Raw genomic sequence first — 11,764 nt, forward strand, 5'->3', positions numbered from 1 at the left:
CAGAATGCACCCTAGGACACACACCTCTCCATACAGGTCAAGGGGACCCCTCAGAGACTGATTCATAGAAAACCCTGCAAAAAGAAGCTGCCGGCAGATACCATAATACTTATGCTAAGAGACTTTCATGCCTCGGGCTCCATTGTTCCAGGTTCCATACCCCAAATACCATAAAATAACAAATACATACATAAATACATAATGAAGAATTGAGGCCAGGAAGCGAGGGTGGGAGCAGCCGGTTGAGTGCACACATACAAAACACAAGGGTCTGGGGTTCCAGCCCCAGGTCCCACCTGAGGAGAGATACTTTACCAGCAGTGAAGGCCTGCTTCAGGTATCTCTCTGTCTCTTTCCCACTCTATCACCCTTTCCCAACCAATTTCTCTTGCCCTATCAAATAGGAAGGAAGGAAGGAAGGAAGGAGGGAAGGAAAGAAGGAAGGAAGGAAGGAGGGAAGGAAGGAAGGAAGGAAGGGAGGGACGGAGGGAGGAAAGAAAGAAGGGAGGATGAATAGAAAGAAAAAAGAAAGAAAGAAAGAAAGAAAGAAAGAAAGAAAGATGAATGAATGAATGAATGAATGAAGTGGTACAGGCAGCAGTGAGTTCATCATACAGGCACTGAGCTCCAACAATTACCCTCTTGGCAATAAAGATAATACCAGTAAAATACAATTGAGGAAAACAGCAAAATGAGGATGCGAAAGGTTTTCATTCATGCCTGAGGCTCCAAAGTCCCAGCATCAGTCCCCACACCCACCGGGAACATGGCTGTGCAGGGCTCTAACAAACAAATCCAAGGAAATGAAAGAGTATGAAAATAAAATGGAAAGTAAATCAGTGAACTCAGGAAGGTAGCTTCATGGTTAGGCAGCCAAAGATGCACTTGCCTGAGTCAGGCAGCACAGATCCCAGATCTATAGTTCCCAGCTTGCAGATTTCCAGGCAGCAGGTGAGGGCAAGAAAGAGCCACAGGGCTGTTCAATTTACACTCCCTCCCCACCCTGGCCTGCAGGCAAACACACTCCCAAGCTCCAGAAAGAACTCTCCCACACAGCCACCCCAAATGAAAAGACAACCCAGATCCCTCAACAACTAAAAAGCAGTGGAATGGGGGATCCCACACACACACATTCGCACACACAACCTCCACCACGCTCCATGAACTCTGAAGTTGGACATTCTTTTCACCCGATTGCCCTCAGCACCTCCTCTGTCACTTCAGGAGTTCCACCTGCTTCCTGTTCCTCTCCTGGATGAGGCTAGGACTTGCTCTGGAAGATAAGCAGAGAGAGAGGAGAGATCCCTGAGGACGAGGTGGCACAACCACAGGGCCTAGGCCACCCCTTGCCACAAAGCTTAAAAAGAACCTCAGGGACGATGCACTTTGGCCTGTCACACTCTCTGTCTCCGAGGAAGGAGGCTCTGAATGTTGCTTCCATCTGCTGAGCCTATACAACAAAGCAACCTGAACCCATGATGCCCCCAAACCCAGGCCAGAGGCCCCCCCCCACATGCCACATTCCAATGGAGCCTAGCCAGCAAGGTGCTGTGCACTGTTATGCCGCCATCTTGTGGACACGCAGCAGAATGCACCCTAGGAGGCAGCTCTCCATATGAGTCAATCAATGGGAGTCGTCAGCTATCACCATAAATAGAGAGGAATGTCTCGCAAAAATAAAACAGCAGCCGGCAGAGGACGAAATGCGGCTTGTATTCTTCAGTGGAAAATTCGAGAATGTTTTGCAGGTACAAACTATTGTATTTACTGTCAGCTAGAAAACCATAATCCCCCAATAGAGAAATAAAAAATAGGGGGTCAGGCCCTAGCACAGCACGTTAAGCCAACGTGCAAAGCACATTGACTGGCTTAAGGATCCTGATTTGAGCCTCTGGCTCCACACCTGTGAGGGTCGCTTCACAAGCATTGAAGCAGGTCTGCAGATTTTTATCTTTCTCTTTCCCTCTCTGTATCCCATCCTCTCTCTATTACTCTGTCCTACCTAACAACAATAACATCAATGGCAACAATAACAATAATGACAACAAGAAGAGCAAGAACAGAAGAAAATGGCCTCCAGGAGCAGTGGATTCTTAGTGCATGCACCAAGCCCCAGCAAGTACCTATGGAGGAAAGAATTATAAAAGAAATAAATAAAAGTAAATGAAAATATTATTCATAATATAAATGGAACATTTGTCCCAGACAAACGGCACACTGGGGAAGCAAGAGAAGCTCTGAGGCTGAGTCTGGAGAGCAAGACTGACTTGCCTGAGGACCATGACCCAGTCCACCCTGAGACACAAAGCTCTGACTGACTATACCCGGGGCTGTCTGGACCTAATCTATAAAATGCATCCACAGCCCCGGTGAGAGGATGATGACCTGGGCAACGAGCACAGTGAATGCAAACCAGACAGAGAGAAAACAAAAAACAAGGACAGGGCACACTTCCTTTGCCACTGGCTCTGGGCTCTAGAGAGGCTGGGCAGGGAGCTGGGCAGAGCAGAGAGCAGTGGCTCTCACCTCTCTGCCTGCTGTTCTGCTCTGTGGGGAAGCAACCACCTTGCACTACCCGACTGCAAGGGACACACCCCTGAAGGCTCGCCTCCACGTCGCTGGACACACAGCAAGCTCACCCCCGAGCCACAGCTACACAGGAACCTGGCATTCTGAAGCAGAATGGCCAGCTAGCTCCTTGGCCCTCCCTTAGGCTTCCTGATGAGCCTGAGTCCAGCAAGGCCTAAGATCAGCCGCTAGCCTTCGACTTGGAGTCTGCTGAGAGCTCTCTCCTGCCACTCTCAACTTCTATATGGGAAGCAAGGCTCTGGGTCACTGCTCCCATCATTACAGCGCTGAATAATGAGCACCCCCAGCACAGAAACAGGCACTGCATTCAACACACAAAGACTTGCACGCAATGCTATTCGTGGTGTTGTGTCGCCGCCTTGTGGACACAAAGCAGAATGCACCTCAGGACACACACCTCTCCATACAGGTCAAAGGGGACCCCTCAGAGACTGATCCATAGACAGCCTTGCAAAAAGCAGCTGTTGGCACATAGCATAATACTTACGCTAAGAGACTCTGATGCCTCAGACTGCAGTGTGCCAGGTTCCACACCCCACACCACCATAAAATAACAAATATAGGGAGTTGGGCAGTAGCACAGTGGGTTAAGCACAGGTGGTGCAAAGCGCAGGCACCGGCTTAAGGATCCCGGTTCCAGCCCCGGGATCCCCACCTGCAGGGGAGTCGCTTCACAAGATGTGAAGCAGGTCTGCAGGTGTCTGTCTTTCTCCCCTCCTCTCTGTCTTCCCCTGTTCTCTCCATTTCTCTCTGTCCTATCCAACAACAACGGCATCAATAATAACTACAATATAAAAAAAACAAGGGCAAGAAAAAAGGGAATAAATAAATAACAAATACATACATAAATACATAACAAAGAATTGGGGCCAGAAAGGGGCTGGGCAGTGGGAGCAGCTGGTTGAGTACACAGATACAATACAAAAGGACCTGGGTTTCCAGCAGGTGACTATCTTTATCTCCCCCCCTCTGTATCCCGTTGTCTGTCTATTTCTCTGTCCTACCTAACAACAATATAGTCAATGGCAACAATAACAGAAAAGACAGCAACAAGAGCAAGAACGGGAAAAAGATGGCCTCCAGGAGCAGTGGATTCATATTGCAGGCACCGAGCCTCGGGAAATATGCATGGAGGAAAAAAATTATAAAAGAAATAAAGAGGGCCCGGGTGGTGGCGCACCTGTTTGAGCGCAAACAGGTTACAGTGCTCAAGGCCCTGGGTTTGATCCCCTGGTCCCCACCTGCAAGGGGAAAGCTTTGCAAGTGGTGAAGCAGGACTGCAGGTGTCTCTCTGACTCTATCCCGCTATAACTCTCTCCCCTCTCAAATTCTGGCAGTCTCTAAGCAATAAATAAAGATAATTTAAAAATAAATATAAATAAATAAATTAAAATATTATTCATAATAATAAAAATGGAACATTTGTCTCAGACAAACGGTACACTGGGGAAGGAAGAGAGGCTCTGAGGCTGAGTCTGGAGAGCAAGACTGACTTGCCTGAGGACCATGACCCATTCCACCATGAGACACAAAGCTCTTACTGACTATACCCGGGGCTGTCTGGACCTAATCTATGAAATGCATCCACAGCCCCGGTGAGAGGATGATGACCTGGGCAACGAGCACAGTGAATTCAACCCAGACAGAGAGAAAGCAAAACACAAGGACAGGACACACTTCCTTTGCCACTTGCTCTGGACTCACGAGAGCCTGGGCAGGGAGCTGGGCAGAGCAGAGAGCAGTGGCTCTCACCTCTCAGCCTGCTGTTCCGCTCTGTGGGGAAGCAACCACCTTGCACTACCGACTGCAAGGGACACAACCCTGAAGCCTCACCTCCACGTCGCTGGACACACAGCAAGCTCACCCCCGAGCCACAGCTACACAGGAACCTGGCATTCTGAAGCAGAATGGTCAGCTAGTTCCCTGGCCCTCCCTTAGGCTTCCTGATGAGCCTGAGCCCAGCAAGGCCTAAGACCAGCTGCTAGCCTTCAACTTGGAGTCTGCCAAAAGCTCTCTCCTGCCACTCTCGACTTCTCCATGGGAAGCAAGGCTCTGGGTCACTGCTCCCATCATTACAGCAGCGAATAATGAGCACCCCCAGCACAGAAACGGGTGCTGCATTCAACATGAAGACTTGCAGGCAATGCTATCTGCGGTGTTGTGTCGCCGCCTTGTGGACACGCAGCAGAATGCACCCTAGGACACACACCTCTCCATACAGGTCAAGGGGACCCCTCAGAGACTGATTCATAGAAAACCCTGCAAAAAGAAGCTGCCGGCAGGTACCATAATACTTATGCTAAGAGACTTTCATGCCTCGGGCTCCATTGTTCCAGGTTCCATACCCCAAATACCATAAAATAACAAATACATACATAAATACATAATGAAGAATTGAGGCCAGGAAGCGAGGGTGGGAGCAGCCGGTTGAGTGCACACATACAAAACACAAGGGTCTGGGGTTCCAGCCCCAGGTCCCACCTGAGGAGAGATACTTTACCAGCAGTGAAGGCCTGCTTCAGGTATCTCTCTGTCTCTTTCCCACTCTATCACCCTTTCCCAACCAATTTCTCTTGCCCTATCAAATAGGAAGGAAGGAAGGAAGGAAGGAGGGAAGGAAGGAAGGAAGGAAGGAAGGAGGGAAGGAAGGAAGGAAGGGAGGGAGGGAGGGACGGAGGGAGGAAAGAAAGAAGGGAGGATGAATAGAAAGAAAAAAGAAAGAAAGAAAGAAAGAAAGATGAATGAATGAATGAATGAATGAAAGAAGTGGTACAGGCAGCAGTGAGTTCATCATACAGGCACTGAGCTCCAACAATTACCCTCTTGGCAATAAAGATAATACCAGTAAAATACAATTGAGGAAAACAGCAAAATGAGGATGCGAAAGGTTTTCATTCATGCCTGAGGCTCCAAAGTCCCAGCATCAGTCCCCACACCCACCGGGAACATGGCTGTGCAGGGCTCTAACAAACAAATCCAAGGAAATGAAAGAGTATGAAAATAAAATGGAAAGTAAATCAGTGAACTCAGGAAGGTAGCTTCATGGTTAGGCAGCCAAAGATGCACTTGCCTGAGTCAGGCAGCACAGATCCCAGATCTATAGTTCCCAGCTTGCAGATTTCCAGGCAGCAGGTGAGGGCAAGAAAGAGCCACAGGGCTGTTCAATTTACACTCCCTCCCCACCCTGGCCTGCAGGCAAACACACTCCCAAGCTCCAGAAAGAACTCTCCCACACAGCCACCCCAAATGAAAAGACAACCCAGATCCCTCAACAACTAAAAAGCAGTGGAATGGGGGATCCCACACACACACATTCGCACACACAACCTCCACCACGCTCCATGAACTCTGAAGTTGGACATTCTTTTCACCCGATTGCCCTCAGCACCTCCTCTGTCACTTCAGGAGTTCCACCTGCTTCCTGTTCCTCTCCTGGATGAGGCTAGGACTTGCTCTGGAAGATAAGCAGAGAGAGAGGAGAGATCCCTGAGGACGAGGTGGCACAACCACAGGGCCTAGGCCACCCCTTGCCACAAAGCTTAAAAAGAACCTCAGGGACGATGCACTTTGGCCTGTCACACTCTCTGTCTCCGAGGAAGGAGGCTCTGAATGTTGCTTCCATCTGCTGAGCCTATACAACAAAGCAACCTGAACCCATGATGCCCCCAAACCCAGGCCAGAGGCCCCCCCCCCACATGCCACATTCCAATGGAGCCTAGCCAGCAAGGTGCTGTGCACTGTTATGCCGCCATCTTGTGGACACGCAGCAGAATGCACCCTAGGAGGCAGCTCTCCATATGAGTCAATCAATGGGAGTCGTCAGCTATCACCATAAATAGAGAGGAATGTCTCGCAAAAATAAAACAGCAGCCGGCAGAGGACGAAATGCGGCTTGTATTCTTCAGTGGAAAATTCGAGAATGTTTTGCAGGTACAAACTATTGTATTTACTGTCAGCTAGAAAACCATAATCCCCCAATAGAGAAATAAAAAATAGGGGGTCAGGCCCTAGCACAGCACGTTAAGCCAACGTGCAAAGCACATTGACTGGCTTAAGGATCCTGATTTGAGCCTCTGGCTCCACACCTGTGAGGGTCGCTTCACAAGCATTGAAGCAGGTCTGCAGATTTTTATCTTTCTCTTTCCCTCTCTGTATCCCATCCTCTCTCTATTACTCTGTCCTACCTAACAACAATAACATCAATGGCAACAATAACAATAATGACAACAAGAAGAGCAAGAACAGAAGAAAATGGCCTCCAGGAGCAGTGGATTCTTAGTGCATGCACCAAGCCCCAGCAAGTACCTATGGAGGAAAGAATTATAAAAGAAATAAATAAAAGTAAATGAAAATATTATTCATAATATAAATGGAACATTTGTCCCAGACAAACGGCACACTGGGGAAGCAAGAGAAGCTCTGAGGCTGAGTCTGGAGAGCAAGACTGACTTGCCTGAGGACCATGACCCAGTCCACCCTGAGACACAAAGCTCTGACTGACTATACCCGGGGCTGTCTGGACCTAATCTATAAAATGCATCCACAGCCCCGGTGAGAGGATGATGACCTGGGCAACGAGCACAGTGAATGCAAACCAGACAGAGAGAAAACAAAAAACAAGGACAGGGCACACTTCCTTTGCCACTGGCTCTGGGCTCTAGAGAGGCTGGGCAGGGAGCTGGGCAGAGCAGAGAGCAGTGGCTCTCACCTCTCTGCCTGCTGTTCTGCTCTGTGGGGAAGCAACCACCTTGCACTACCCGACTGCAAGGGACACACCCCTGAAGGCTCGCCTCCACGTCGCTGGACACACAGCAAGCTCACCCCCGAGCCACAGCTACACAGGAACCTGGCATTCTGAAGCAGAATGGCCAGCTAGCTCCTTGGCCCTCCCTTAGGCTTCCTGATGAGCCTGAGTCCAGCAAGGCCTAAGATCAGCCGCTAGCCTTCGACTTGGAGTCTGCTGAGAGCTCTCTCCTGCCACTCTCAACTTCTATATGGGAAGCAAGGCTCTGGGTCACTGCTCCCATCATTACAGCGCTGAATAATGAGCACCCCCAGCACAGAAACAGGCACTGCATTCAACACACAAAGACTTGCACGCAATGCTATTCGTGGTGTTGTGTCGCCGCCTTGTGGACACAAAGCAGAATGCACCTCAGGACACACACCTCTCCATACAGGTCAAAGGGGACCCCTCAGAGACTGATCCATAGACAGCCTTGCAAAAAGCAGCTGTTGGCACATAGCATAATACTTACGCTAAGAGACTCTGATGCCTCAGACTGCAGTGTGCCAGGTTCCACACCCCACACCACCATAAAATAACAAATATAGGGAGTTGGGCAGTAGCACAGTGGGTTAAGCACAGGTGGTGCAAAGCGCAGGCACCGGCTTAAGGATCCCGGTTCCAGCCCCGGGATCCCCACCTGCAGGGGAGTCGCTTCACAAGATGTGAAGCAGGTCTGCAGGTGTCTGTCTTTCTCCCCTCCTCTCTGTCTTCCCCTGTTCTCTCCATTTCTCTCTGTCCTATCCAACAACAACGGCATCAATAATAACTACAATATAAAAAAAACAAGGGCAAGAAAAAAGGGAATAAATAAATAACAAATACATACATAAATACATAACAAAGAATTGGGGCCAGAAAGGGGCTGGGCAGTGGGAGCAGCTGGTTGAGTACACAGATACAATACAAAAGGACCTGGGTTTCCAGCAGGTGACTATCTTTATCTCCCCCCCTCTGTATCCCGTTGTCTGTCTATTTCTCTGTCCTACCTAACAACAATATAGTCAATGGCAACAATAACAGAAAAGACAGCAACAAGAGCAAGAACGGGAAAAAGATGGCCTCCAGGAGCAGTGGATTCATATTGCAGGCACCGAGCCTCGGGAAATATGCATGGAGGAAAAAAATTATAAAAGAAATAAAGAGGGCCCGGGTGGTGGCGCACCTGTTTGAGCGCAAACAGGTTACAGTGCTCAAGGCCCTGGGTTTGATCCCCTGGTCCCCACCTGCAAGGGGAAAGCTTTGCAAGTGGTGAAGCAGGACTGCAGGTGTCTCTCTGACTCTATCCTGCTATAACTCTCTCCCCTCTCAAATTCTGGCAGTCTCTAAGCAATAAATAAAGATAATTTAAAAATAAATATAAATAAATAAATTAAAATATTATTCATAATAATAAAAATGGAACATTTGTCTCAGACAAACGGTACACTGGGGAAGGAAGAGAGGCTCTGAGGCTGAGTCTGGAGAGCAAGACTGACTTGCCTGAGGACCATGACCCATTCCACCATGAGACACAAAGCTCTTACTGACTATACCCGGGGCTGTCTGGACCTAATCTATGAAATGCATCCACAGCCCCGGTGAGAGGATGATGACCTGGGCAACGAGCACAGTGAATTCAACCCAGACAGAGAGAAAGCAAAAAACAAGGACAGGGCATACTTCCTTTGCCACTTGCTCTGGACTCACGAGAGCCTGGGCAGGGAGCTGGGCAGAGCAGAGAGCAGTGGCTCTCACCTCTCAGCCTGCTGTTCCGCTCTGTGGGGAAGCAACCACCTTGCACTACCGACTGCAAGGGACACAACCCTGAAGCCTCACCTCCACGTCGCTGGACACACAGCAAGCTCACCCCCGAGCCACAGCTACACAGGAACCTGGCATTCTGAAGCAGAATGGTCAGCTAGTTCCCTGGCCCTCCCTTAGGCTTCCTGATGAGCCTGAGCCCAGCAAGGCCTAAGACCAGCTGCTAGCCTTCAACTTGGAGTCTGCCAAAAGCTCTCTCCTGCCACTCTCGACTTCTCCATGGGAAGCAAGGCTCTGGGTCACTGCTCCCATCATTACAGCAGCGAATAATGAGCACCCCCAGCACAGAAACGGGTGCTGCATTCAACATGAAGACTTGCAGGCAATGCTATCTGCGGTGTTGTGTCGCCGCCTTGTGGACACGCAGCAGAATGCACCCTAGGACACACACCTCTCCATACAGGTCAAGGGGACCCCTCAGAGACTGATTCATAGAAAACCCTGCAAAAAGAAGCTGCCGGCAGGTACCATAATACTTATGCTAAGAGACTTTCATGCCTCGGGCTCCATTGTTCCAGGTTCCATACCCCAAATACCATAAAATAACAAATACATACATAAATACATAATGAAGAATTGAGGCCAGGAAGCGAGGGTGGGAGCAGCCGGTTGAGTGCACACATACAAAACACAAGGGTCTGGGGTTCCAGCCCCAGGTCCCACCTGAGGAGAGATACTTTACCAGCAGTGAAGGCCTGCTTCAGGTATCTCTCTGTCTCTTTCCCACTCTATCACCCTTTCCCAACCAATTTCTCTTGCCCTATCAAATAGGAAGGAAGGAAGGAAGGAAGGAGGGAAGGAAGGAAGGAAGGAAGGAAGGAGGGAAGGAAGGAAGGAAGGAAGGGAGGGAGGGAGGGACGGAGGGAGGAAAGAAAGAAGGGAGGATGAATAGAAAGAAAAAAGAAAGAAAGAAAGAAAGAAAGAAAGAAAGATGAATGAATGAATGAATGAAAGAAGTGGTACAGGCAGCAGTGAGTTCATCATACAGGCACTGAGCTCCAACAATTACCCTCTTGGCAATAAAGATAATACCAGTAAAATACAATTGAGGAAAACAGCAAAATGAGGATGCGAAAGGTTTTCATTCATGCCTGAGGCTCCAAAGTCCCAGCATCAGTCCCCACACCCACCGGGAACATGGCTGTGCAGGGCTCTAACAAACAAATCCAAGGAAATGAAAGAGTATGAAAATAAAATGGAAAGTAAATCAGTGAACTCAGGAAGGTAGCTTCATGGTTAGGCAGCCAAAGATGCACTTGCCTGAGTCAGGCAGCACAGATCCCAGATCTATAGTTCCCAGCTTGCAGATTTCCAGGCAGCAGGTGAGGGCAAGAAAGAGCCACAGGGCTGTTCAATTTACACTCCCTCCCCACCCTGGCCTGCAGGCAAACACACTCCCAAGCTCCAGAAAGAACTCTCCCACACAGCCACCCCAAATGAAAAGACAACCCAGATCCCTCAACAACTAAAAAGCAGTGGAATGGGGGATCCCACACACACACATTCGCACACACAACCTCCACCACGCTCCATGAACTCTGAAGTTGGACATTCTTTTCACCCGATTGCCCTCAGCACCTCCTCTGTCACTTCAGGAGTTCCACCTGCTTCCTGTTCCTCTCCTGGATGAGGCTAGGACTTGCTCTGGAAGATAAGCAGAGAGAGAGGAGAGATCCCTGAGGACGAGGTGGCACAACCACAGGGCCTAGGCCACCCCTTGCCACAAAGCTTAAAAAGAACCTCAGGGACGATGCACTTTGGCCTGTCACACTCTCTGTCTCCGAGGAAGGAGGCTCTGAATGTTGCTTCCATCTGCTGAGCCTATACAACAAAGCAACCTGAACCCATGATGCCCCCAAACCCAGGCCAGAGGCCCCCCCCCACATGCCACATTCCAATGGAGCCTAGCCAGCAAGGTGCTGTGCACTGTTATGCCGCCATCTTGTGGACACGCAGCAGAATGCACCCTAGGAGGCAGCTCTCCATATGAGTCAATCAATGGGAGTCGTCAGCTATCACCATAAATAGAGAGGAATGTCTCGCAAAAATAAAACAGCAGCCGGCAGAGGACGAAATGCGGCTTGTATTCTTCAGTGGAAAATTCGAGAATGTTTTGCAGGTACAAACTATTGTATTTACTGTCAGCTAGAAAACCATAATCCCCCAATAGAGAAATAAAAAATAGGGGGTCAGGCCCTAGCACAGCACGTTAAGCCAACGTGCAAAGCACATTGACTGGCTTAAGGATCCTGATTTGAGCCTCTGGCTCCACACCTGTGAGGGTCGCTTCACAAGCATTGAAGCAGGTCTGCAGATTTTTATCTTTCTCTTTCCCTCTCTGTATCCCATCCTCTCTCTATTACTCTGTCCTACCTAACAACAATAACATCAATGGCAACAATAACAATAATGACAACAAGAAGAGCAAGAACAGAAGAAAATGGCCTCCAGGAGCAGTGGATTCTTAGTGCATGCACCAAGCCCCAGCAAGTACCTATGGAGGAAAGAATTATAAAAGAAATAAATAAAAGTAAATGAAAATATTATTCATAATATAAATGGAACATTTGTCCCAGACAAACGGCA

The sequence above is a fragment of the Erinaceus europaeus genome, chromosome 20 (assembly GCF_950295315.1).
Source record: "Erinaceus europaeus chromosome 20, mEriEur2.1, whole genome shotgun sequence".
Classification (NCBI taxonomy): Eukaryota; Metazoa; Chordata; class Mammalia; order Eulipotyphla; family Erinaceidae; genus Erinaceus; species Erinaceus europaeus.